This window comes from Miscanthus floridulus, chromosome 9 (genome assembly GCF_019320115.1).
Source record: "Miscanthus floridulus cultivar M001 chromosome 9, ASM1932011v1, whole genome shotgun sequence".
NCBI classification, from domain to species: domain Eukaryota; kingdom Viridiplantae; phylum Streptophyta; class Magnoliopsida; order Poales; family Poaceae; genus Miscanthus; species Miscanthus floridulus.
Window position 1 is genome coordinate 125,991,755 of NC_089588.1, and position 25,600 is coordinate 126,017,354.

Here is a 25,600-nt window from a genome sequence, read left to right on the forward strand (position 1 = left end):
ACGTGTCCTTGAGACAAGGTATGACTGCTCCCTGCTCCTTCCAGTGCTCAATCAGAATCCCGCAAGCTACTTATCATTATCATTTATTTACAACAATCTGTTATTTGCATAAAAAGAATAACCAAATATGCAATATATCTCCTTCACCGCGAACCACGTAAAGAATTAAGTACTAGCCCCCCTGCTTTATGTGAGAATGGATGAGCTCTGTAAGGAATGTGTGGCCCTTGAATAAAATTGAATGTGAATTATGTATATATATACTAATGTTATATATAAAAGGAATCGGACATGCACGATAATTCTTGTGTTCGTGATGATTGGTTAGCGTGGGATGCCCCAGTCAGGTATCATGCATCCAATGATCCAAAGCACCGCAACGCTCCTCCAACACGCCCCCGGTGGTGGCGAAGGTCTTACGCTGCTGGGATTGTGGGCGAGCCTGTTCGTGATCAGGGCGCGCATCGCGCTCAACCTCAAAGGCCTCACCTACGTTTACACCGAGGAGAACCTCTCTGACAAGAGCGATCTTCTCCTCAAGTCCAACCCCGTGCACAAGAAGGTGCCCGTGCTCATCCACGACGGCAAGCCTGTCTGCGAGTCTCAGATCATCGTGCAGTACATCGACGAGGCTTTCCCAAACGTCGCCGGCGCGCCCATCCTTCCCTCTGACCCTTACGACCGTGCGGTACGTTGCTCGCTTCTGGGCCTCCTACGTCGACGACAAGGTACGTGTACTAGCAGTCATGGACTCATGGCACCCTCTCCAAACCACCAATTGCTTGCCTCACTCTCATACGACACCGATTCTTTCTGCATGGCAGTTGTACCGCACGTGGGTACCCATTTTCAGAGGCAGGACGGCCGAGGAGAGGGTGCAGGCGGCGACGCAAGTCGTGGCGGTTCTCCAGACGCTGGAACAGGCGTTCAAGAAGTGCTCCAAGGGGAAGCCGTTCTTCGGAGGGGACAGCTTGGGGCTCGTGGACGTCGTGCTCGGCGGCCACCTTGGATGGCTGTACGCCACCGAGGCCATCTGCGGGGTGAAGGTCGTCGACGCCACCAAGACGCCGCTGCTGGTGGCGTGGGCACAGCGGTTCTGCGCGCTGGACGCTGTGAAGGGGCTGATTCCGGACGTGGACAGGCTTGTGGAGTTTAACAAGACCAGGCGGGCCGGCCTTGGGCTGCCGCTGCTCCTGCCGTACGTGGAGCTGCAGCAGTAACAAGAATGATAAGCTAGCAAGCATATTATGCCGGCTCCAATCAAATTTATAATGGATAGAATAATCGTTAGAACGGGTTTCTTTGCCGTTCTGGTGTTAAAATTTAAATAAAGTGATGGGACAGTGCTACATATACACTCCATTCATTTGTTTTAATGAACCAAGCAACTAAGGAGAAGACCTGCCGATTGTAAGTGAGAAGCTATGTTGTGGGCTACTAACCATCATCCATATTCTCCTACTCGGCAGACAGCCAGACAGTGCCTCCTCTATCATGTGGGGAGGCGAGGTGTACTCACCTAATACCATCCAAACTTCTACACAGATGGGTAGTGAACACTTCCTAGAGCAAGGTTTCAGCAAGGCCAGTTATATCAGAAACATCCAAGTGGTAGCTTCGTCCAACAATCTCAAATCACCAGGCAGTATGGACTTGCTAAGTTCACAACTGGCTGCTATAATGTACAGAATGCTTCTAATAGCAACTGGGGCACTTACATCTACTATGGTGGACCCGGAAATAACCATAACTGCGTTGGTAAAAATTGAAATTATTTTAATTTAAAGCACATATATCTTTCTGACACATTAATTAATATAAATAGACACATGTGACTGATTCATTTCTGCAGCATATAAGTAAACAATGAATTTTTTTTGGTAACCAAACATTTTTTTTGTTTCCCCATTGAGCAATTTTACTTGCCAGCTGGAGCGTGTTATTCATTCACTGATTTAACATTTTCTTTCTTCTCTATAAAAACAATGTTTCTTCCAAACTAGAGAGTACATCCTTTCTCTATGGAACAATGTTTGTGCCGTTGACGAAACAAGAGAATGTCTTCTGTATTATTTTCTGGTTGGACCGCTGGGCTAAATGATGCGATGGTTAAGTAGCCATACGCCTGCGAGGCCCGGCAAGGCCTGCTTGGCAGATGGTGACAAGAAAAGCGAATTTAGCCCGTTTCGTTGCATCTCGTCTTTTGGTGATATATATGGGCCTGTTTGCTTGTCTGAATTTTGGAGGAATCTAGATGGTTTAGAGGAATGCTGGAGGAATTTGTGAGAGAAAAACACTATTTCGGATGAAAAAATAAACGGATCAAGCCGGATTTAAGGGCACGCGAACGGGGCCATAATCAATTTTCGCACCCGGCCCGTGCATCTTGGCAAGTAGAGGATGCAGGCATCACGCACGTATATACCCTCTTAACTTAATTTGATACCGGGCCCGTTTCGTTCACCCAGACCCCCATGCATGCTCTTTGGTCATTGTTCAGGTTGTAGGTGTTGGCTTATGTAATGAGGGCTTTTTTTCTCCGTCTTTCGAAGTCTGTTTCTGTCGTGGGTCTGTGGCCAGTTGGCTGGGTTATTTGAAAGTTTAAACTCTTTCCGAGTGGAATGCCGCTTGCTACGCTGTAAACGGTTAAACCGTCTTTTGACTTTAGTTGAAAGACTGGGGCTATGCCCTAAAACTCTAAAAAAAAAATCACAGCAGGCCGGACAAGTGTGTACGATATGGGAGGGACAATTGACAGTGCTGCACTTTTAGTTAGGACCGCGTTAAGGCGTGACCCGTTGTGCTCTGCGCCAGCGCCCTGGATGATTTCAGTGAATGGCTCTATCTTGAGTTGCTAGTTGCTATCAGACACTGTCTTGAGTTGTGGTTAAGTCGGTTCAAAGGCCATGGTAAATTACTTTGCCCTTTTACCTACGAATATTTTTTCATAGGCACAACAATACCTCTCTATGTATTGGATTTTTATGTTTTTTGTATAAACAAGATTATTTAGGGGCAAGAACTGAAGAATTGTTGTGCTTCATAGGAATAATAGTGCATGGGGACACTATTGTGTGCAGCCCCAGTTCCAAAAGGAAAGGGATCTTTTTCTCGTGTCTGTCGACGCAAACTATTTGGGGGCAAAAATGGCCTTACTTCATGTGTTTTATTTGTTTATATTTTTCGGCCTATACAGGTCCTATAATTAACTTCATTTGTACTGTGGTGTTTCATGTTGACGAGGGAGGAAGGCCCGAGACCGGTACATGATGTTGGATAATGTCAACATAAAGCCAGTACATGATACTTTATCTTTAATTAATTAGAGAGGAGGCAATTTGCAGTGAATCAGTTAGATTGGGTAATCAAACACAGTAGCTACTACAGAAATCTGAGCCACCAATAAAAATCAGATTTCTAGAGGCGGCTTTTCCGAGCGCCGCCTCTAGTCGATTTGTAGAGGCGGTTCTATTTCGAACGGCCCCATAGGACACTTGTGTCTATTTAGGATATTCGTCCTTATTTTATCTTCATCCTAGTTTTCAAATGACTATTTGAGACTCTAAACGAATTCAAATGGAAAAGTTGTCCACTATAAAGTTTTAAAACTTTTTAAGATCTACAACTTTGGTTTTGGTCATTTCTCTATCTAAGGTCATTTAAAAATTTTGAATTAAAATAAAAAAGTGGTCAACAACAAAGTTGCATAATATTTTGAGATCTACAACTTTTGTTTTGGTCGTTTCTCCATCCAAGGTCGTTTGAAAATTTTAAATTTTATTATGTAGCTCCTATTTTTAGGGGTGGCTGAAATCAATTTCTAGAGGCGGCTGGAAATAGAGCCACCTCTAAAAATCGATTTCTAGAGGAGACTGAAAATAGAGACACCTCTAAAAATAGGGGCATTTGTAGAGGCAGCTGGGAACAACATACGCTTCTACTAATGCATTTCTAGAGGCGGCTCGGTTTGGAGGCCACTATAGCGGCTATTATATGTTGACCCATCTCTAAAAACCCTCTCGTCTCTGAAAATGGTTTTTGTAGTAGTGACGTATGACTTGTGGTTGCCATTTAACATAGCTAGGTTGTATGTGTTCTCTTTCTTTTATAACTATCTACTGTCATGGATCAGATGAGAAAACTTGATGTATTGCTAAATGATGGCTTCAATGGAAACTTGATATATCTTTATTTAATTATGTGATTGATGAGTATTGTGTGCTGCTATAGATTAATTATGTGGTTGATGAGTAATGTGAAATGCTATGAACGTTGATCAGCCTTGAAATCAAGTGGTCAAAGCAAAATTAATTATATATAATTGTGCTAGTTCATAGCCATAGATTGTTGGTTGATAAAAGGTTTTATACCATCAAACCATTAGTTGGTAAAACTTGTAACAGATTATTGGTTGGTATAAATATTAGCGTCCCAATATCTGTCGATATACGATATAGTTTTATACCGACACCACTTACTGTGACATATAGCATCGGTCGGTAAAACGTTATAGCAACTGATCCTTAGTCGCTATAACTGCTCATAGAAACCCTTTTGGAGTCACTGTAGATTGGTTGTGGCATGGAAGCAGTGCTGATCTTGTGATTTTGAGGAGGGAGACTAAAAACAGGGCCCCATGTATAATTATTAGAAAAATAGTCATAGAATCGTCTCAAAAAAAAAAAGAAAAATAGTCACAGAAAAAAAAACGTTGCTCATACTTCGAAAAGCAATATCTTTAAGATAAATCTCACCATCCTTGAGTTTTTGCCTTCCAGGGATTTGGTATGGTAGCCGGGCAGTGCATCTCGACGTCAAAGGTCAAAACTTTGTCAAGCTGCACACGCACACCGTCCCATCAGCTAGCAGGGTAGGGCGGATTGGCGCCAGTACTGTGGTGTGCGGTCTCGCCATCTCAAGCGCTCAGCATGACCATGTGGGAGCGTCATAGATCAGGAAAACTTAAGATGGGAGACGACGTGTCGTAGCCTCATAGCTCAATCATCGCTTGTTGGGTGGTGTTTGGTTGACACGCCTGCTAGGGTACATAGTTCGGTGTGGGCCCTTAGTTGTGGGGGCCTACAGTGACTGCCCCGCTCGCCCGTCCTTAGGGCTTGGGCCTGTTTGGAGGAGGGGCTAGCAGTTGGGTCTCGAGCTCCACTAGAGCCACTCCATAGGGGTGACCCAAGATCTTGCGAGAGTGTTTTTTTCATTTAGATTTATATGGTAGTGGCAGTAGAAAAATACTTAGGTTCCACGCTGGGTGAAGAAGATCCTGATGTCTGTGTTGTGTGCATGTGCTTCTACAACAGTAGGTATTTGTGTTTAATTAATGTCTTAATATGAATGCCTTTGTTACTTTCTACACCTTCCTAGCACTAGGTGGTGATAATATACTGCTCTAATAATTAATTCAGACCCGGCCTCATGAGTCGAATGACAGGCAGAAGGTGGGCCGCCAGGGGCGGTGGGCCTGCGGCTCCCCTCTCTTCCTCTAATAGCTGAACTTGTTCAGGTTCTTCATGTTAGGACGGCTCCCGATTCCTCTTCCTCTGAAAGTTGAACTTGTTAGCGTTCTTTGTGCAACCTGATTTGAACGGCTAAAGCTAAACACCATAGATAATTGCTATATTGGGCTCATGAATTACGAGTTTAATCGTGTGACCTGATTATCAAGAATTAGTTTGCAATGTTAATTGTGTTGGACCTGTAATCAATCAGTCTTATAATAGTCTACCGCTCTATCTTCTATCTATCTTCAGAAACTCGTTCTTTTGGGTTGCTAGACTTTGATTAAAACTGAAATTTCTTTAGTTGAATTTAATCGTATCTCAACTCCTTGTGTTATATTATAGTACACAAATTTTTAGCCACCATGCACAAATGTATGGTGAGCGTTAGGATTGGGCTTTCCAACCCATTTTAGTTGGCTCTCTTTTCTCAAGTTTAGTGGCACTGAAGCTTCCACTACAAACTAACTATTAGACGAGTCACATGGCCGTTCATGGGGTCAACTAAACCAACCCACCAAATACGAAGTTCCACTTCCACACAAACCAATCTAACCCACTTTGTTGTTTCTATCAAAATTGATCAGGCTAATTAATGGCTTTGGTTTCACCGAACATGAGTGATGCGAGGAGAGTGAGAGGAAGAAGGGCTAATGAGTAATGGACCGAAGATCTTCTCTGCCTCCCCCTCCCACCCCTTTTATATTGGAGGTGAGGGGGGCTTTCATTCCTTCCCCCCATGGAGCTTTTACTCCCTTTGTCTATAAGTCTCCATCATTTAAACAAAAAAAAATCCAAGAGTCTCCATCATATTAGATGAGGACCATGGGTTTGGCTTCTTGTACGCGCTGCGTATTTGGTGCTCATTGGCTGTTCCTTGTCTGCATTTATTGCTCCTTGGCTGCTCATTGTCTAGGACTCCTTTTGGCTGTGACTCCTTGGCTGCTCCTTGCTTTAAATGCAAATCAGCGTTGTTTACTGCTCCTTGGTCATTGCGCCGAAGGCTAATACGATGGAGACTTATGGACAGAGGGAGTATTTTGAAAAGAGTCCCTAACAAATGGGCACTAAACATTCTTAAACAAGTCCCCAGGCTTTGTAATTGAGTCCTAAACACTCTAATGGGTCCCTACTATATCATATAGCCTGACACCATCAAAGAAGACAAGTTAGATCATTGTTTGTTTTTTGAACTCCAAAAGTACAGATATTAAATGGAAAATCATACACATGTATGGAAAATAAAAATGAAAAAGGGGAAAATAGAAGAAAAAGCTATGTACCGAGGAACTTCGACCATCATATATCACCACTTCAATGTGACTACTTGGCAGAGCGTCAAACTTCTTGTGCAAGGTGTCATGGGTGGCTCCATCAGTGTCTATTATGGCCCTTCTTGGTTGACATTTGGAGGAGGGCTCTAGTGTGGGGGCATTTCTCTTTACACCTACATGTACACATTGCACCAACATTAGAGATTGGTGGAAAGCTGTGGTAAAGACAGTACTAAGAGATAAAAGATGACACATCATTGAGTTACATCTACGTCATGTGGAATTTGAGTTAGAGAGACCTCATACGGTATGTACACGGCAAGGTCAGTGTTGTTGAGGGTCCTAGATCCCTTGCTCATGTCGTCGTCAAGGCTATGGATGCTTGCCATTGCAATGAATTTGCTTGGATCAACATCGCAATGTCCTACGTCCTTGGCCTCGTTGTTGAGGGTGTAAAGATCAGAGGTAGACATCATAGCCTAGCGGAGCATGTATTGGTATGATGTTGCTGCTCACTTGAGGCCGATCGAGAAATTGGTTAGGATGCATTGTGGTATGGTGCTGGACCTGTCCTAGGGATGCAACGTGGATCGGCCAGGAGCACGCAGACTTTGTTGAGGAATAAGTCCCCACTGAACTCGGTGAAGATCTCGCGGGCGTAGAGATTCATATGATGTGCTAGCACTGGAGCACCAGCCTCAATGGCGTCATCAAGTCTCGTGAGGAACATGCAGATGTAGGGCGGTTGCTCCTTCTCTTACATAGTTGGCTTGGGTTCTTGTAGGTGCAGGTTCCCAAATTGATCGGCAACGAGGTCCAAGCTATCGAAGGTGACATTTCAGCGCCCGAATGAAGCTTCTTGATGTCATCGAAGTGGAAGATGAACCCAATATGAAACACAAGGAATCTATGCGCAAAAGGCCCATACCTAGGGCGCCAACTGTCGAAGTTATCGGCTCCGGCAGTACAGATCAACATATGACGCACAGGGAATCAGAAGGGTAGAACATGGGACAAAGATTAGGGTACCACACATCCAGTTGAGAGTAGATCTCTTATTTCGTATGCTTGAGTTTATAAGGGACGCTGATGACTAGATGCCAATGCAATGTAGCCTAAAAATAGTTCAGGTAGCGATCGGGGGTTCCCTACTCATCCTTATATAGTCCGGGGTAGGGTTACCAAGGATCCCGATCGATTTACATATATGTTTCCTAGTCAGTTACAAGGAAATCTGAGCAGAATAACTACCATATCATGTAGAAGCTGGTGTCCAAGCTCTATACGATAGGTTACTTGTCCACCAAGTCTGATGATGTACCCTGATTCAGCTAGGCCTCATCTTCGCCAGCTTCGGCCCACCGTGGTTGTAATGGGCCCTTATTTGAGTGGTTAGGTACCCTCGGTCTAGCACGCGATACCGTGGTGCTAACACTAGAGCACCAGCCTTTATCTTGTCCAAGTGAAGTACCACGCGATAACAAATCAACCGACCACTCTCATGTCTTGTCCGAGTGACCTATTAGCCACCACACTATGACAAGTTAATCGACCACTCTCAAATCTTGTCCGAGTGAAGTACTAGCCACCACATGATGACAAGTGAGCCTTATGGTTGACTTTTTTTTTAAGAAAAAACGAGTGGTTGGCAGACCGTCAGGTGGGACAGCCGAGTGGCCCATCTAATCCCAGCGCAGGAGGAAAGAAGGGAGGCCCAACGCATGATATGTTGTTCCAGTACGTGGTTGCGCTTGTAAAATATCTTGAAACTTCCACTCAACTAAGCAATCTTATATAGTTGAGTTGATACTTATTTCAAGTACAACCCCAGAGGGCGTGGGTTCAAACCTCTCCGCTATACTATTTTTTTTGTTTTTTCTATACTTCTTTTTTTGTTTTTTTATCAAATTTTTTTTATTTTTTTTATTTTTATAGACTCATAGGCCTAACATGACAAGAAGTGAACCAATCACTTCACGTCTCATTTGGGTGAACTGATAGGCGTAACATGATAGAAAGCTAACTAGTCACTCTCACGTCTCGTCTGGGTGGACTGATATATAGGCCTAACAAGATATAATGCTAACTGACCACTCTCACGTCTCGTTTGGGTGGATTGGTAGCCCTAACATGGTATCTAGTCACCATATACTATAGAACATCAACTTAACCAAATGACTAATTGGAACCTAGTGGTAAGTGTCTAGGAATTTGGGAGGGAGTCACAGGACTAGAGTTCGATTCTTCTGTGGTCTTTTTTTCATATTATGTAGCCTTTCATTTTTATATTATGTAGCCTTGTTTGTTTTTTTCTTTTTACAAGGCAACTCCAACGCCTTGTCTGTTTTTCTTTTAACAAGGCAACTCCAACAGTTCCTAATAAATCACTTGCTATATGTAATAACAAAACAATCGTGGGCCGCTCGTCTTCTCCGTAGCAGTGAAGGGGGCTATAGAGCCATAGAGGCCATATAGCAGTCGTGGTCTAGACCTCCCCTTTTCCTGCACAGAGTATGAGGCCCAGAAGCCTAAGAGCTCGCGCAACCGGCAGTCCAGAACCAGGTCCCAGAATGGAAAGCAGCTTGGATTAATCCCATATCGGGGAGGCAACGATGAGAAGTAGCAGTGGGATGGCTCCTTTGCTGATAAACTAAATTAAACTGAAATGAAAGTTAAAAAAAGGGCCGGTTGGGTATACATGCCACATCCATCCTCATTTGATGGGTGCTGTATGGCTACTAAGACATATGGCCAGCATAACTTGTTAAAACTGTTATGGTTGGCTGGAGATTATTTGCCAAAGGGTGCCCACGATCCTATAAATTGGGACTATCTGAGCACACGTCGGTTCATATAAACACTTCTGCTATTGCTGTCTACTATGTGTACCACCTGTGATCAGTTCTGACTGATGATGATGCGATTGCAGCGAGTTTGTCATTTTGCAGTACTAGGATCGCTTTATGTTCGACAGGAGTTTAATATTTACATCTTTGCTGCAGTCTTCTGAGTCCGTAGCGTTTTTTACTAATTTAGAAACAACACATGAAAAATGAAGAACATTCGCCACTTTGATTCATTATTATCTGTTGCAATAGTACAGAAATATTTAAACTGAGAAAATTGCCCTGCTAACACCAATCGTAACAAGCACAGCAGCACACACTGCAAAACCATATTCCATATCCAAACATGCATATCTGGTTCTCTAGTTCACTGATCTTATAGGTCCTTGCAAGTTTGTTGATCCTAACAGTTAGCTATTGTAATCTCCTGAAGCTTCTCATTTGCTTCACAAAGTGCACATTGCAGAGCCTGACCTTTACCTCCTCAAACTCTTAATCATTTTTTTAGACCAAAGGCACATTGGCCCAGCTTCTATTGAAAGCTTAGAGGGTACTGCTGGGGATGCCAGCTTTACAGTGTTCAGGCATCAAGCAACTAGAAGAGAAAACAGCATCCTCAAACACCGACATCTTAACCTCCTAAGTCAATAGATAAAAACGTAAAAGATTACAACCATTTCCAACAGACACCTATACATGAACTAGAGATGCCAAAAGAGGATGAAACATGATAGAGCTTTTGGGGGACATCCTGTTCTTCAGAAAGCGCATGTCACCATCTTGACAGCCCGTTCTCCATCTTCTTCAGCGTCTCCTCCATCTTGCTGTGGACATCCTCCCTTAACTTTAGCCACTGCTTTAAGAAGCCAAAAACTCTATAAGCCACCTGTTTTGGAGATTTAGCAATGATATTTGAAAAAAACTAAATCGTTTCTAGATTTCCACAATGCCCAACCCACAGCTGCTACTATCCACCACTCAAACTCTTAATCATACCAGCGTATATCTCACCCAATGGAAATTGGAGCACCTTCATTTTCTCCTGCCGATAAACATATACATTTTATCATCAATCATGAAAGTATGTGTCGGTGTTTTGGACCGGCAGGCCCTCAACCAACTAGTGAAAATGTACTGCGTGCCCCTAATCCCGGATGGTGATGCAAAGAGACATAAGGTTTATACTGGTTCAGGATCTTGTATTCCTCACACCGAAGTGCTTGTAGTAGGGGGTTACAAGCGGGGCGAGAGAGGGAGCTAGCCCCAGGTCTCTGCGTGGAGTGGTATGAATTGCTTGAGATGTTGATCTCAGGCGGCGGGGAAGCGGGCGTGTTACAGAGTGTCGCTTGCGCGTGAGTGAGTTCGTCTATCTGTCTGTGCGTGTGCCCGTGTGTTCGTGTTCATCTATCTCCTGAGCCCCCCTCCCTTGAAACAACCCCAATCCCTCCCTTTTATAGTTGAAGGGGGGACAGGGGTGATACATACGTTTGCTACGCGGTTTCATATGAACGGAGGTGGCGTTTCTGAGCCCTGTAGCTTGTCACTGTGGCGGCATGGTCGACGGAGCGGTCCTTGTCCTTGATGCACTGGGGCGACGCACAGGTCACACCCGATCCTGTGCGATGTGGGAGCTCCAGTGATAGCTTGACGCAGGGCATGGCGGGCGACGTGCCGGTCGCTGTGTGTTGACCGCGTAAAGAGCCGAGGCTCAGTTGATGCCGAGGCCGACCCATCGTGGGGGGCTCGATGGGCGCGAATCCCGAGGTTGCCGAGACCATGAAGTAGATTGCCGAGGCTTGGAGGGAGCAGTTGGTCCTGTACACTGATTCCTAGGCTATAGTGACCCGGACTTGACTTCCCATGCCGCGTTGTTCCTGGAGCAGGGGTTAGGTAGCACAGTGCAGTGCGGGCGCCGGTCGTGGGCATAGTACCGAGCACAGTGGCCGGTAACCCCTACCCTGTCCTGTCCCGGACGGTATGGTGCTGATGCGACTTCCCGTCTCGTCGGCCGCTCTGCTGTGTCGAGCCGTCGTCCGGCTGATGTCGCGGGAGTGGTTGGTCGCATTAATTGGACGCGACGCTCTGTCGGGGAGATCGGTCGAGGCAGGGGCGACGGGGTTATTGCCGAGCCGGCCTCGAACGAGACGGAGAATCGGCATCTCGTCCGAGGCTTTACGCGCGGGGCCTCAAGCGAGACGGAGAATTGGTTCCCCGTCCGAGGCCTTTCGTGCGAGGCCTCGAGCGAGGCGGAGATTCGGTAGGCCGTCCGAGGCCTCTCGTGCGAGGCGGAGAGTCGGTGGCCTCGGACAAGACCGGGGGTTAGCCAATAGCTGTCTCTTGGCTTTGATTTTGACGGGGTCTAAGCGATTTTTTGATTTTCGCTTAGGGGACCCCCTTTTTATGGTACCCGACAGTATGAAAAGTGTTTCAAAATACATATCATCATCAAAGTATGAAAAGTGTTTCTAATTGGAAATATAGCAGTACAACTGCAGGCAATAGAGATGCTAGGAGCAAACACTTGAATAATCCCTTGTTGCTACTATTAGAACTCCAATCAACCAATCTTGATTAGATAAGATGATCCTAAAAAGGCTCCAAATTTATGAGATTACTTATAATAGTTCATGAGCACAGGTCAGCAATAAATACAAATCTGCAGCAACAAGAACAGGGCCCAAACTCAAATCGCAGTTGGCTATTATTCAGAACGCATTAAGATGCATGCAATTATTCAGCACACAGTAAGATGCATGCAGTTATTCTTAATGTGTTACCAGCACACAGTAAGATGCAAGCAATTATTCAGAGTCCAAACTCAAATCGCAGTTGGCTATTACTCTAATGGCATGTCACTGTCAGCTGCTAGTGGCCCATTAGGTGAGATTTTTAGAGTTAATACCCAAAAGCATTGTTGTAGCAAGGAAGATGTATGCATTTATTCGGAGTCCTACTTCGAACGGCTGTGGACTATTATTAGCACATGGGCGAGAGTTTCAGAGTTACTAGTATTTAGTACCCAAAAGGCAAAAGCATGCATTCACTAAAAAGATATATGCAGCATTGCAATTATTCAGAGTCCAAACTGGATGTAAGATAGCAATTTCCCAGGCTGTGAGTGAACTAGATAAAGTACGGTAACATCCAATCATCCAGTTTATGGATTCCCAGGCTATGAGTGAACTCACTGATTTCAATGAAGATACACTTGGGAATAGGCACAAATTGACAAGCAGGGTGAATATGCATTCAATGGCATTACAAACACCTATTAAAGGTTGCCAAAAAAAACCCTGCTTCAAGGCAGCTACTACAGGGGAAGATTTGATTAACATTATAAGTGAAGACAGATTTAACTAAATTGTTCCCTCCCATAAAGAACTTGCCTTTGACTGCATAGCACATTCAGCATCAGGTATTTTCAGCATCCCTCTTTTCCAGGGAAGATTTGATTAACATTACTCTAGTGAACAAAATTAATAAGTAGCAGCAGCAAGCATCTGTACTGCAATGTCAAAAAATGTAAACAAGAAGGAACCAACATGTTTGCATTACATTACAGATGCTTGAGTACACATGCTTCATCTAGAAAAAAAAGAAGAAAGGTTAGCACATAGCTGGTTGTTGAATTTTTCCCTGCTATACGGATTTAACAGTAAAGCAAAGCAAAATTACTTGTTTTCCTCTGCAATTTTCTTCCTTAGTTGAATACATGAGATAAATCAAATGCAAAACAAGTGCAGAGGAGGGGAACCTTGGCCTTCTGCAATTGGAGCTCGATCGGATCCAGAAGGGACCTGTACTTGGGGGCGACTGGGCGAGTGTTGTCCACGGCGGGGACGGTGGCGAGCGTTGTCGACGGAGGGCATGGGATGACCGGCGGGGGCTAAGCGCGTCTCGTCGGCAGCTATGACGATGGCGCGGGCGGGGGCACGGGGTCCCCTGCATGCTAGGTGGGTGCAGGGGCTGCTCGCACCTGGCGGGGGCATCGAGGAGGAGGTAGGAGCGACGAGCGCAGGTGAAGGCAGGCCGGCGGCGGCGGCGGCACCGCACGATGGCGAGGGCGAGGCTGCGGCAGCTAGGGCTAGTGCGAGGGCGAGGCGGCGGCGGGCAGTCTGGCATCATTCGGACTCGCCGCGTGCCGGTTCCTGTGCTCGTGGGCAAGTGGTTGCGGGGGGAGGGTGGAGGTACTAACCTTCCACTCATAAAATTAATTAGAGTTAATAACTTGCTTAGAAACCAAGACGAACCAAGAAGTACCCCCAATCACTGTAAAAGAGCTCAATATGATGTAAACACTTATTTTAGGATAGAGGGAGTATATACTTGAAGGTGAACAATACCAGCAGAAGATATGGTTGGCTTGGATGTGTGGTGTATCGTCGGTGGTGCTGTGTCCTCATCTTGTTGCCCAGGTTGCGGCATCGGGGAGGATGGCACGACCAGCCACTTAGGATCTACACCGCTCAAGTAGACAAACAAGAGACAAAGCTGAGAGATGAGAAAGAGGTGAACGGGTTGTGAGTTGCGACTCATGTTTTTCTTCTAAATATAATGAAGCGTAGTTCTCCTACGTTTTCAAGAAGAAAAAAAAGTGACTCATGCTGACCGGCGAGGATGGTGTGCTCGTTCACATATCATAGGTGGCGGACGCAGGTAGAACACAATAACAGATGGAAAAAAATACCCATTCCTTTATTTAATAATAATAATAGTAGAGATACGACAAGACGTAGAATTAAACCTAAGCGATTACAAAGGTTATATAGTTAAGGTAAAGTACACTTTCCAACCCTCAACTCGTGCCAAAGTTCGATTTTCAACCTTCAACTATGAAACCGGTTAAGAAACACCCTCCAACTATCAAAACCGGACAAATTTGGTCATTGGCTGGTTTCAAAAGCGATTTTCTATTTTCGGGAGGCGTCGAAATTTTATATTATTTTTTGAGCATCTTAACGTCCTCAAATGAAAAACCTCAAAACTACAAAGTTGTAGATCTCATTGAGAGCTACAACTTTGGTATAAAAAGTATTTGAATTTAACTCCATACAAATAATATATTAGTGCTCTAATGCAGCAAGCGCTAGTAGGCGATTATTATGGTGCTGAAATTTTATATTGTTTTTTCGAGTATCTTATTGTCCTCAAATGAAAAAATTAAAACTATAAAGTTGTAGATCTCATCGAGGTCTACAATTTACATATAAAAATTATCTTCATCCGACATCGTATTGAAGGGTTATGATTTTTAAAAATTTGAGTCTCGTCACGCGACAAAACAATATTGTGGCGTGACGAGACTCAAATTTCGATGCATGTGAGTATCTTACGGTGTGTTTTGCATATGAAAATGTACACTCTCCATTTCTTGCATCAAAGGCTCGAGGAATACGTCTATATCAATGCCTGGCTGTTTAGGGCCAGAAATAAGAATAGTGAGGAGAAGGTACTTTCTCTTCTGACACAACCATGTTGGGATGTTGTACATGGTCAAGATCACTGGCCATGTGTTGTGGTCGCTCATCCTCTCATTGAAGGGATTCATTCCATCGGTGCTCAAGCCAAACCGTACATTCCTTGGGTCATCGCTGAATTCTTTGTGCTTCTCACCAAACCTTTGCCACTGACTACAATCAGCCGGGTGTGCAATCTTATCATCATCCACGTTGCGCTCATCATCCCACCATGTCATGAGTGCGGCTTCTTTAGGGTTTAGGAAGATACGTCTCAAGCGGTCGGTCACTGGCAGGTACCACATTACCAAGGCAGGAATTCTTTTCTGCTTTACATCGTTGCCTAATGGAGTGTCCTCTGGGGGCTGAGATTATTGTACCACCTTTTTTGTACCTTTCTTATTCCTCTTTTCCCCCATGGAGGCTTCGTCCCCACCATAACACTAGTAGAGAACAGATCTTTAATCCTTGGCCAAAATGGGCTCTAGTCCCGATATTTTTTGCACCCGGGACTAGAGATACCTTTAGTCCCGGTTGGTAGCTCCAACCGGGACTAAAGGTCCCTCCAAACGGCTACTGCGCCGGACAGAGCTGGTAGGGACCTTTAGTCCCGGTTGGAACCACCAACCAGGACTAAAGGTAGACTTTTACTCCCGGTTGGTGGCTCCAACCGGGACTAAAGGTCTCTGCCACCGCAGGAGCCGTTGGGAGGGACCTTTAGTCCCGGTTGGAGCCACCAACTGGGACTAAAGGTCCCCCCTTTATATATCGGCCGTCTCCTTCTTCCTCCCCGAGCCCGAGCTCAGCACATTTTGAAGCTCACTGCACTAGTGTTCTTCCTCCCTCCATTGTTCCTCCATCCATTCTTCGATTCCTCCATCGATTTCTTCGATTCCTCCGTCGATTCTTCAGTTGTAAAGGTTACCAATCTCATACTCTTGTTTTTCACCATTGTCTTATCTCATTTTGTTCACTATATATATATGGTTCTTTATTGTGGTTTTTTTCATTTGTAAGCAATTTGAGCTCAAAAACACTTCAAGCTTGCATATTTACATGAAGGAAGGTTAAAGTAGCTATTAAAAACTAGTATTCACCGTTCATTTGTAGCATGCATAGCACACTTCATTGTTTAGAGATATAGAGAATTTTAGAGTTTTTTAATTTTATTTGTTTATAAAATGAGAAATTTATAGTGTATTAAAAATGAGTATAGGGACTAGTGCCTCCGACTGGTATGACAGATGCAATGCAAGGCCGTGCAATAAAAAGCAAATCCGTTCTCTTTTGACGATACACCCGAACAGCCAGGCCTGACAGATTTGGTGGTTGAACGGGTTCGTTGGCCGTCGTCGTGCGACTATTCGACAAAGAACGGCATCGATCGACCATAGTATTTTATTGTCCAGAGTCCGGTACGGGGTGCAATGCAACGCAATGACAATTGACAATGCGTTGCTAGGTCAAAATATGGTCATTTCTATGGACTCCACGACTAAACATTTTATTTTAACTTTTTATGAAATGAAATAGTTAGAAAATTATAGAAAATCCGTACTAGTTGAACTTGCGGACCGTGTTCAGCTCGGCGAGCATGTTCTCTGCCGAGCGGTAACGGACATCAAGGAGGAGCTTTGATTCTACGAGGGAGAGCGGCAACGGTCGTGGAAGACCGTGTTCCCTTCCTCGTAGAATCGGAGCTCTTCCTTGACCAAGTACGGTGCCGTCCGGTGGAGAAATGCTCGCCGAGATGATCACGTAAGCAAGGTCAACTAGTACGGATGGTTATTTATTCACACGTCCCGATATCGTCGCAGTAGTCTGTCAATCACCGTACCCAAACGTAGTATATATATAAATATAAATGATAATCGATTGTTATGTGCGTACACTCCCATTCTTCTGTTAATTTGCGGAAATATCATGTGAATTACTTACCTGCCGCAGTAAAAGACGAGAACACAATGGCCATTAAAAATATCATTGTTTAGAGATATAGATAATTTTATAGTTTCTTAATTTTATTTGTTTATAAAATGAGAAATTTATAGTGTATTAAAAAATGAGTATAGAGAGTAGATGGCAACTACTTCCGGGTCCTCGACCTCTCATGGGTTTCCAAAGCGACTTAGGCCGGGCCTCCCTCTCATTCCATGCGGCAAGTGTCGTGATGAGACAAAGATTGTGATAGAGTACCGAGTGAAGAAGGAGGGTCCCAACAAGGATCGTATCTTCTACAAGTGTCCAGATCGCAATGTGAGTTATTTTATCGTATTTAATGATTATGGTTAGTTTATACCTATTTTCATGATGGTTGTGATTAAAGTTCTAATTTTTTGTTTTAATTTCAGTGGGATGGCAGTGGACGATGTTCAGGCTTCTACTGGGAGGAAGAGTATGTTGAACTCGTGCAAAAATATCATGCACAACAGGCAGATACGGTGGCTAATGAGGCAGTGATCCAGTCGAAGAAGCCCAAAGATGTTGCACAATCGGAGGATCTGTCTGTTTTAGTTGAGATTGGTCGCGAAATCCTTGTGCTCCTGAAATGTATTTTAGCTTTAGTTCTTTTAGTGGTAGTTGGGATTGTCTACATTGTAGCGATGCTTTCATAAATTTGTACCTTTTGTGGTGGCACACATGTTGTATAAATAATTAATTATGATCTAGGTTTTAATATGGTATTTATGTCATGTAATACAGATGAGCTGGCATTGGATGTACAATACTGATCGCCGCTCCCAAGAGTTCATTGACGGCGTGCATTCTTTGTTACGTGCGGCCGAGGCAAACAAACGCGACGGTTTCATGTGCTACCCATGTGCCATATGTAAGAATACGGTGGAATATCCTTGCTCAAGGACTCTTCATTCACAGTTGTTCAAGTCAGGTTTCATGCCAAACTATATTTGTTGGACGAAGCACGGAGAAACCGGCGTTGTAATGGAAGAAGGTGAAGAAGAACAATGGGACGACAATGATATTATTCCCGATGGTGCGTGCTTCAATGATACTACAATGGGAGAAGCTAAAGAAGAGGTAGCCACAGAAGATGAGCCTGCTGATGATCTTTGTCAGGTCATTCGTGACGCACAAAGAGAATGTGAAAGTGAAAAGGAGAAGATCAAGTTCGAGCGGATGCTAGAAGATCACAACAAATTGTTGTACCCAACTTGTGATGCAGGGCAGAAAAAGTTGGGAACCACACTAGAATTATTGCAATGGAAGGCAAAGAATGGTGTATCTGACAAGGAATTTGGAGAGTTACTAAAAATCCAAAAGAAGATGCTTCCGAAGGACAATGAATTGCCCGCCACTACCTACAAAGCAAAACAAGTTGTCTATCCTATGGGGCTAGAAATCGAGAAGATACATGCATGTCCTAATGACTGCATCCTGTACCGTGGCAAAGAGTACGAGAAATTTGATGCATGCCCGGTATGCCATGCATCGCGGTATAAGATCAGGCGAGATGACCCTGGTGATGTTGAGGGCAAACGTCCGCGGAAGAAAATCCCTGCCAAGGTTATGTGGTATGCTCCTATAATACCACGCTTGAAACGTCTATTCAGAAACAAAGAACATGCAAAATTGTTGCGATGGCACAAAGAAGACCATATGGTAGACAATATGTTGAGACACCCTGCTGATGGGTCCCAGTGGAGAGCAATCGACAGAGAATTCCTAGAGTTTGCAAATGACACAAGAAACTTAAGGTTTGCTTTAAGTACAGATGGTATCAATCCTTTTGGAGAGCGGAACAGTAGTCATAGCACTTGGCCTATTACTCTAAGTATCTACAACCTTCCTCCTTGGTTATGCATGAAGCAAAAGTTCATTATGATGCCTGTGCTCATCCAAGGCCCGAAGCAACCTGGCAATGACATCGATGTGTACCTGAGACCACTTATTGACGAACTTCTCATTTGTGGAATAAAGAAGGTCTACGTGTGTGGGATGAGTACAAACAGGAACACTTTGATCTGCGAGCATTGTTGTTCGTAACAATCAATGATTGGCCTGCTCTAAGTAATCTTTCAGGACAGTCAAACAAGGGATATAATTCATGCACACACTGCTTTGGTGATATTAGAGGTGTATTCTTGAAAAAATGTCAAAAGGTCGTGTACCTTGGCCATCGTCGATTTCTTCCTGCAAATCACCCCGTAAGAAATAAAGGCAAGCATTTTAAAGGGAAGGCAGACCACCTGACCAAGCCTCGCAACTGAACCGGTGAGGATGTACTCGATATGGTCAATGATGTGAAAGTCGTCTTTGGAAAAGGACATGGCAGCCAACCTGTTCCGAACAACGCTAACGGTCACGCACCCATGTGGAAGAAGAAGTCCATATTTTGGGACCTACCCTATTGGCAAGTCCTAGAGGTCCACAGCTCGATCGACGTGATGCACCTGACGAAGAATCTTTGTGTGAACCTGCTAGGCTTCATGGGTGTGTATTGAAAGCCTAAGGACACATTTGAAGCACGACAGGACCTACGTTGTTTCAGAGAAAGAGACAACCTACATCCAGAGAAGACAGATGATGGACGCCATTACTTACGTCCTGCCAGCTACACTCTAAGCAAAGAGGAGAAGGAAATCATGTTTGAATGCTTAAACAACATCAAGGTACCATCTGGATTCTCCTCGAATATAAAGGGTATTATAAATGTGCCAGAGAAGAAATTCTATAACTTAAAGTCCCATGACTGTCACGTTCTCATGACGCAATTACTTCCAGTTGCATTAAGAGGAATTCTACCTCCAAATGTACGTCTAGCCACCATGAAGCTATGTGCATTCCTCAATGCAATTTCTCAGAAGGCAATTGATCCAACTGATCTAGCTAAACTACAGAATGATGTGGTTCAATGTCTCGTCAGCTTTGAGCTGGTGTTCCCTCCTTCCTTCTTTGATATCATGACACACCTCCTAGTTCACCTAGTCAAGGAGATTTTCATTCTCGGTCCTGTGTTCCTACACAACATGTTCCCCTTAGAGAGATTCATGGGAGTCCTAAAGAAATATGTTCACAACCGTGCTCGCCTAGAAGGAAGCATCGCCAAGGGCTACGGAATAGAAGAGGTCATTGAGTTCTGTGTTGACTTTATTCCCAACGTTGACTCGATTGGTGTTCCTGAATCAAGACATGAGGGGAGACTAAGCGGAAAGGGGACACTAGGGAGGAAAACATATATTGGTACGGAGGATGATTATTTCAATAAAGCGCACTACACAGTTCTACAGAACTCCTCTTTGGTAGATCCGTATATTGAGACACACAAGGATCTCTTACGATCCGAGTTTCTAGGGAAGACTGAAGCTTGGATTACGCGTAAGCACATGGAAACTTTTGGCGGTTGGTTGCGAAAAAAATGTCAAGGTGATGAGAGCATCCATGAGCAACTGTATTTATTGGCTATGCAACCATCATGGCATATCATAACATACAAAGGGTACGAGATAAATGGGAACATATTCTACATAGTAGCCCAAGATAAAAGGAGTACCAACCAAAACAGTGGTGCCCGCATAGATGCCACAGACCCGAATGGGAATAAGCAGACATATTATGGCCGCATAGATGAAATATGGGAACTAGAATATGCACCTACTTTGAAGATCCCATTGTTCAAGTGCCAATGGGTCAAGGTGACCGGAGGCGGGGTAATCATAGACAATGAGTATGGAATGACAACAGTAGACCTTAGTAATATTGGGTACAAAGACGAACCATTCGTCCTTGCTAAGGATGTGAATCAGGTGTTCTATGTCAATGATATGTCTACCAAACCAAAAAGAGGGAAAAACGATAATGACTCAACCAAAGAGCCAAAGCGCCACATAGTTCTTTCAGGGAAAAGAGTCATCGTGGGAATTGAGGACAAGTCAGACATGTCAGAAGATTATGAAAAGTATGACCGAATTCCGCCCTTCAAAGTGAACAAAGACCCTAGCATCTTGGTAAATAATGAGGACACTCCATGGTTACGACGCGATCATAACCAAGGGACATACATAAAGAAGAAGTTCACTGCTGTGCCCACTTGATGATATAGTGATTTAATATAGTGTGTGTTTGAGATATTATGTAATAATTGTGAATTCAGATGTTTATTATGTCGTGTTTCAAATTAAATCAATGTTTGATTTGGTGGGATTTCTCTCTCGAAAAGTTAAATTAGGATATTGAGTGATGAAAAATTAAAATATTAACGTTAAAATGATGTGAAAACAAATTTCCTGTCCAAAACCAATAGTTTTAATAATTTTAATTAAACACTACATTTTTGCATTAACGAAATAATAAATATTAGTTACATTATGTTTTATAATTATAACAAAAAATAAAAAAAGTTAGGTTATAGATTTTTCCTATGTGCAATAAAGAAAAAGAAAATCTATATTTTTAACAAAATAATTTTATGCCTTTTATTTAATTTACTATGTATTTAACAAGAAAATGCATATTTCTATTAAAAATTTTTGCTCAAAACAGGCGGGAAACAAAACTGCAGCCCACCTTTACTCCCGGGTGGAAAGCCCACCCGGGAGTAAAGGTGGGCTGCAGTTTCGTGGCCCGCCAAAAAAAACCCTTTACTCCCGGTGCGTGTTACCAACTGGGAGTCCCGGTGGTTGGTAACACGCACCGGGAGTAAAGGGACCTTTACTCCCGGTTGGTAATACGCACCGGGAGTAAAGGACCTTTACTCCCGGCTGGTGGCTGGCACCGGGAGTAAATCTCCTAGGTATATAACCGCCAGTGCCAGGCGTAGATCGATCCCCTCCTCTTCTTCCTCGTCGAACACCGCCGCTCTTTCTCTTCTTCCTCGCGCCGCCGCCGATTCGTCTTCCCCTGCGCATCAGCCCGCCCCCGTGACACCGGAGCCCGCGCCTCGCCTCGTGCGGCCCTCCACTGCCGATGACCTCGTGCGGCCTAGCCTCCACCGCGCACGCCCGTGGCCCTCCACCGCGCCCGCCTGAGGTGAGAGTTCTCTCGGCTTTCGTCGTGCATGGTGAAACAGCGTCACTGAGGACCCATGCATGGTTGGGGTCTTTTGCTGCTTGTCGTCCATAGCGGAGGAGCCATCAGCTGCTGCCGTCGTCTTGGGGGGCATGCCATGGTTGTCAGTTTCAACAATGGCGTCTTGGGGCAACGGCATGCCATGGCTGCGGCGAATCATTTCCTTGAAGCACGCCACGTGCAAGTCAATAGCCTTGCCATCCAAGTGGATGTGGTACCTGTACGCCCAGAACCTACTCCGGCGGCCCTTGTTGTCTCCAGAAGTCACACGGTGGCGAATCTCACGATGCCTTTCGGCGGAGCTCTAATGCTCGGCCGTCGTGGACAATGCGTTCCGGCAGTGTGGCGCAGCCCTGGTGGATGTCGAGGTCTTGTTCGAAGCAGTGGTAGACGTAACTTAGCTAGCTGAAACTTGCAACATCACGACATCATGCACCGATGACACTGCCCCGGCCCGCCTCATGTCGTCGTCGTCAGCACACCGGCCCACCTCATGTCGTCGTCGTCAGCACACCGGCCACCGCGCTGACACGTATATATACGTCATTTGTATTCATATGCATGTATATATACGTCATGGAGCACCGCCGCCCTCGTTCGCCTATGCGTTTCTATGTATACGGCGGAGCACCGCCGCCCTCGTTCACCCATGTGTACAAACATATATACGGCGGAGTGGAGCACCGCCACTCTCGTCACACCGCCCTCTCTCGCGACCTAGTCGATCAACATTCGTATTACGTGTCGGCATAAGATATATTGTAGTTAATAAAGTGACTATGTTTAGTTTAAGATATATGATGAATGACTACATGGTTCACATGGTACATAGGATCACAACATCACGCACCGACACTGCCCTGGCCCGCCTCACGTCGTCGTCGTTAGCACGCCGACCCGCCTCACGTCGTCATCGTCAGCACACTGGCCACCACACCGACACGTATATATACGTCATTTGTATTCATATGCATGTATATATACGTCGCGGAGCACCGCCGCCCTCGTTCGCCCATGTGTTTCTATGTATACGGTGGAGCACCGCCGCCCTCATTCACCCATGTGTACAAACATATATACGGCGGAGTGGAGCACCGCCACTCTTGTCACACTGCCCTCTCTCGCGGCCTAGTCGATCAACATTCGTATTATCGTTATCGTTAACGCTAAACAATCACACCAGGGCAAATTGCGTCGGTGACTAGGGCGAATCGCGTTGTTGATGTCACCGACGTGGTTCGCCCTAGTCACCGACACTCGCCCTTGGCTGTTTATGTATAGCCCTAATTCGCCCTAGTACCGACGCAGTTCGCCCTAGTGTGGCGAATTGCGTCCGTGACCGAGGGGCAAGATTTAATAATGCATATTGTTCGTAGATTTTATGCATGTAAGCAAAGATTTGACGTACTATATATTGGTTTTGTTTTTTAAAGCTAGATGGCCGACCCGAGAAACATGGATGAGGAGGAGTTGATGATGAATTTGATCAACACTGGCACTCAAGTTGCCGGCGATGATGGTGCTAAAAATAACGTGCAAGAGGATGCAGATGACGGGAGTCAGTACTTAGCTCTTGAACAAAATGAGCAACAACATATTGGCCAAGTATATATTTTTTATTATTAGCTATATATATTATCATATGTCTTATGTGTGTTCATGACATTAAAAATAATGTTTATGTTTTGTAGCCCTCTAGATCGACATCAACAACTACAACGAAGAGTAAAAATGTTCGAGGTCCCAAAAAGCCATTGGAGGGCCGCTTCATCATCTCGGAGTTCAATGTGGATACAGGCGAACCGGGGGGCGAAATAAAATGAAATTCGTGCACCACTATGGTTACCTTGTACGGGACCAGCTCCTAATCAGTACCCGCGAATGGAAGAAGAAGACCAATGCTCCTCATATCAGTTTTGTCTTCGATCGTGACAAGACGTTAATTTGGAATGATGTCTTGGAACATTTCATGCTCCAAACAGATGGTTATGATGATATAATAGATGGTGATGAATTGAAGGAGCGAGTTAGGGATTGGGCAATGAAGAAGATGGCCACCCAGTTTCAGACTTGGAAGAAACACCTATACACGACGTATGTCAAGAAGAACATAGCACCAGATTTTACTGTCCCAGCCCCGATCTCAAACCAGAGGCCCTATTGGGATGAGTTTGTACAGTACAAGACGTCGGAAGATGGTGTGAGTCGGGTGATAAAGAACCAACGTAATGCCCAACAGAAGACATACCACCATAACTTGGGATCAGGTGGCTACCCGACTGCCATTAAGAAGTGGAACAAAATGGAAGCAGACCTTCTTGCCAAGGGTATCACACCAGAATCACTCGAGTGGGGAGAGCGTGCAAAGAATTGGTTTTTCGCTCATGGGGGAACACTGGACCAGGAGACAGGGAAGTGCGTTTATGGCGCAAGACTGCAAGAAGCAGCAGAAAGATTGTTTTATGCTCAGAGAGCTACTGCTAGTGGTGCGTTCAGGCCCAACAGAGAGAAAGATGAACTGACATACGCCATCGGGACTATTGAACACGATGGCCGAACTAGAGGCAAAGGAAGTGTCTTGTGGGAGCATGGATTCCCTCAGGACAGACCTTCCTATAGAAGCCGTCAGAGAAAGAAGGAAGAAGAGGCACAGCGGCTCCAGAGGTTGGAGGAAGCGGTGCGTGAAGCACAGGAGCGGGAAAAAACCTTAAAGCGAGAATGCAGGAGGAAATCAGAAGGCAAGTGCAAATAGTAGTGAGTGCAAGCAAGCAGACATCAGAGCCAGGAATCAACATTAGCCAATCTGTTCAGTTGAAAAGCAGCTGCGCTTCCACAGAGATACCAAATCAAGGGGACACAGGACTGCGCTTCCCTGTGGATGACGTCACTGAACCTTGTACATCGTGTGAGCTACACATTCCGAAGGGGAATTCCACAATCAAGGTGGCTATCGGTCTTGTTAATCCTATCGACTGAACCAAGACACCAAGGATTCATGGAATATAATCCAAGAAGGATATGCTACCATCTCGGTAGATAAAGCTGAAAAAGGTTTTAGTGATTTGCCTCTTGACATTCCTGGAGGTGATGGCGAGAAGACTCTCAGAGAAGCAGAGAAGACATTCATTCTATGGCGCAAGCGCTACATCATCATTCCTGGGATGTCGCCTCCACCTCCTCCTGAACTACCTCACCATAGGTGCGGATGAAAACACTACATCATTAATTTATATTGGCTTAAATAATTAACAATCTGCTCATAATAATATATCATTCCTTTTTTTGTAGCAGATCCTCCCCCAACCTAAATCCAATTGTTCAATCGCCATATCATCATAGTGCTTTGTACGATAACAATGTGTTGGAAGGCGAGGCTGCATCCACACCATCTCCAAGGAGGTCTCCAACGCCGCAGCCGCCACCTCCAAGGAGGTCTCCAACGCCGCTGCCACCACCTCCAAGGAGGTCTCCAACACCTCCCCTGCCCC

The 25,600-nt window shown here is 44.8% G+C and overlaps 1 non-coding gene and 1 pseudogene across 1 annotated transcript; both read left to right on the forward strand.

Annotated features, from left to right (window-relative positions):
- The first annotated feature begins 334 nt into the window (after positions 1-334).
- LOC136480859 (probable glutathione S-transferase GSTU6) lies at positions 335-1,351 on the forward strand (annotated as a pseudogene).
- An 8,109-nt stretch (positions 1,352-9,460) lies between these two features.
- On the forward strand, positions 9,461-9,591 carry LOC136484634 (U11 spliceosomal RNA). Its single transcript, XR_010766137.1, has one exon. It is a non-coding gene; the product is annotated as a U11 spliceosomal RNA (small nuclear RNA).
- Positions 9,592-25,600: the final 16,009 nt, after the last annotated feature.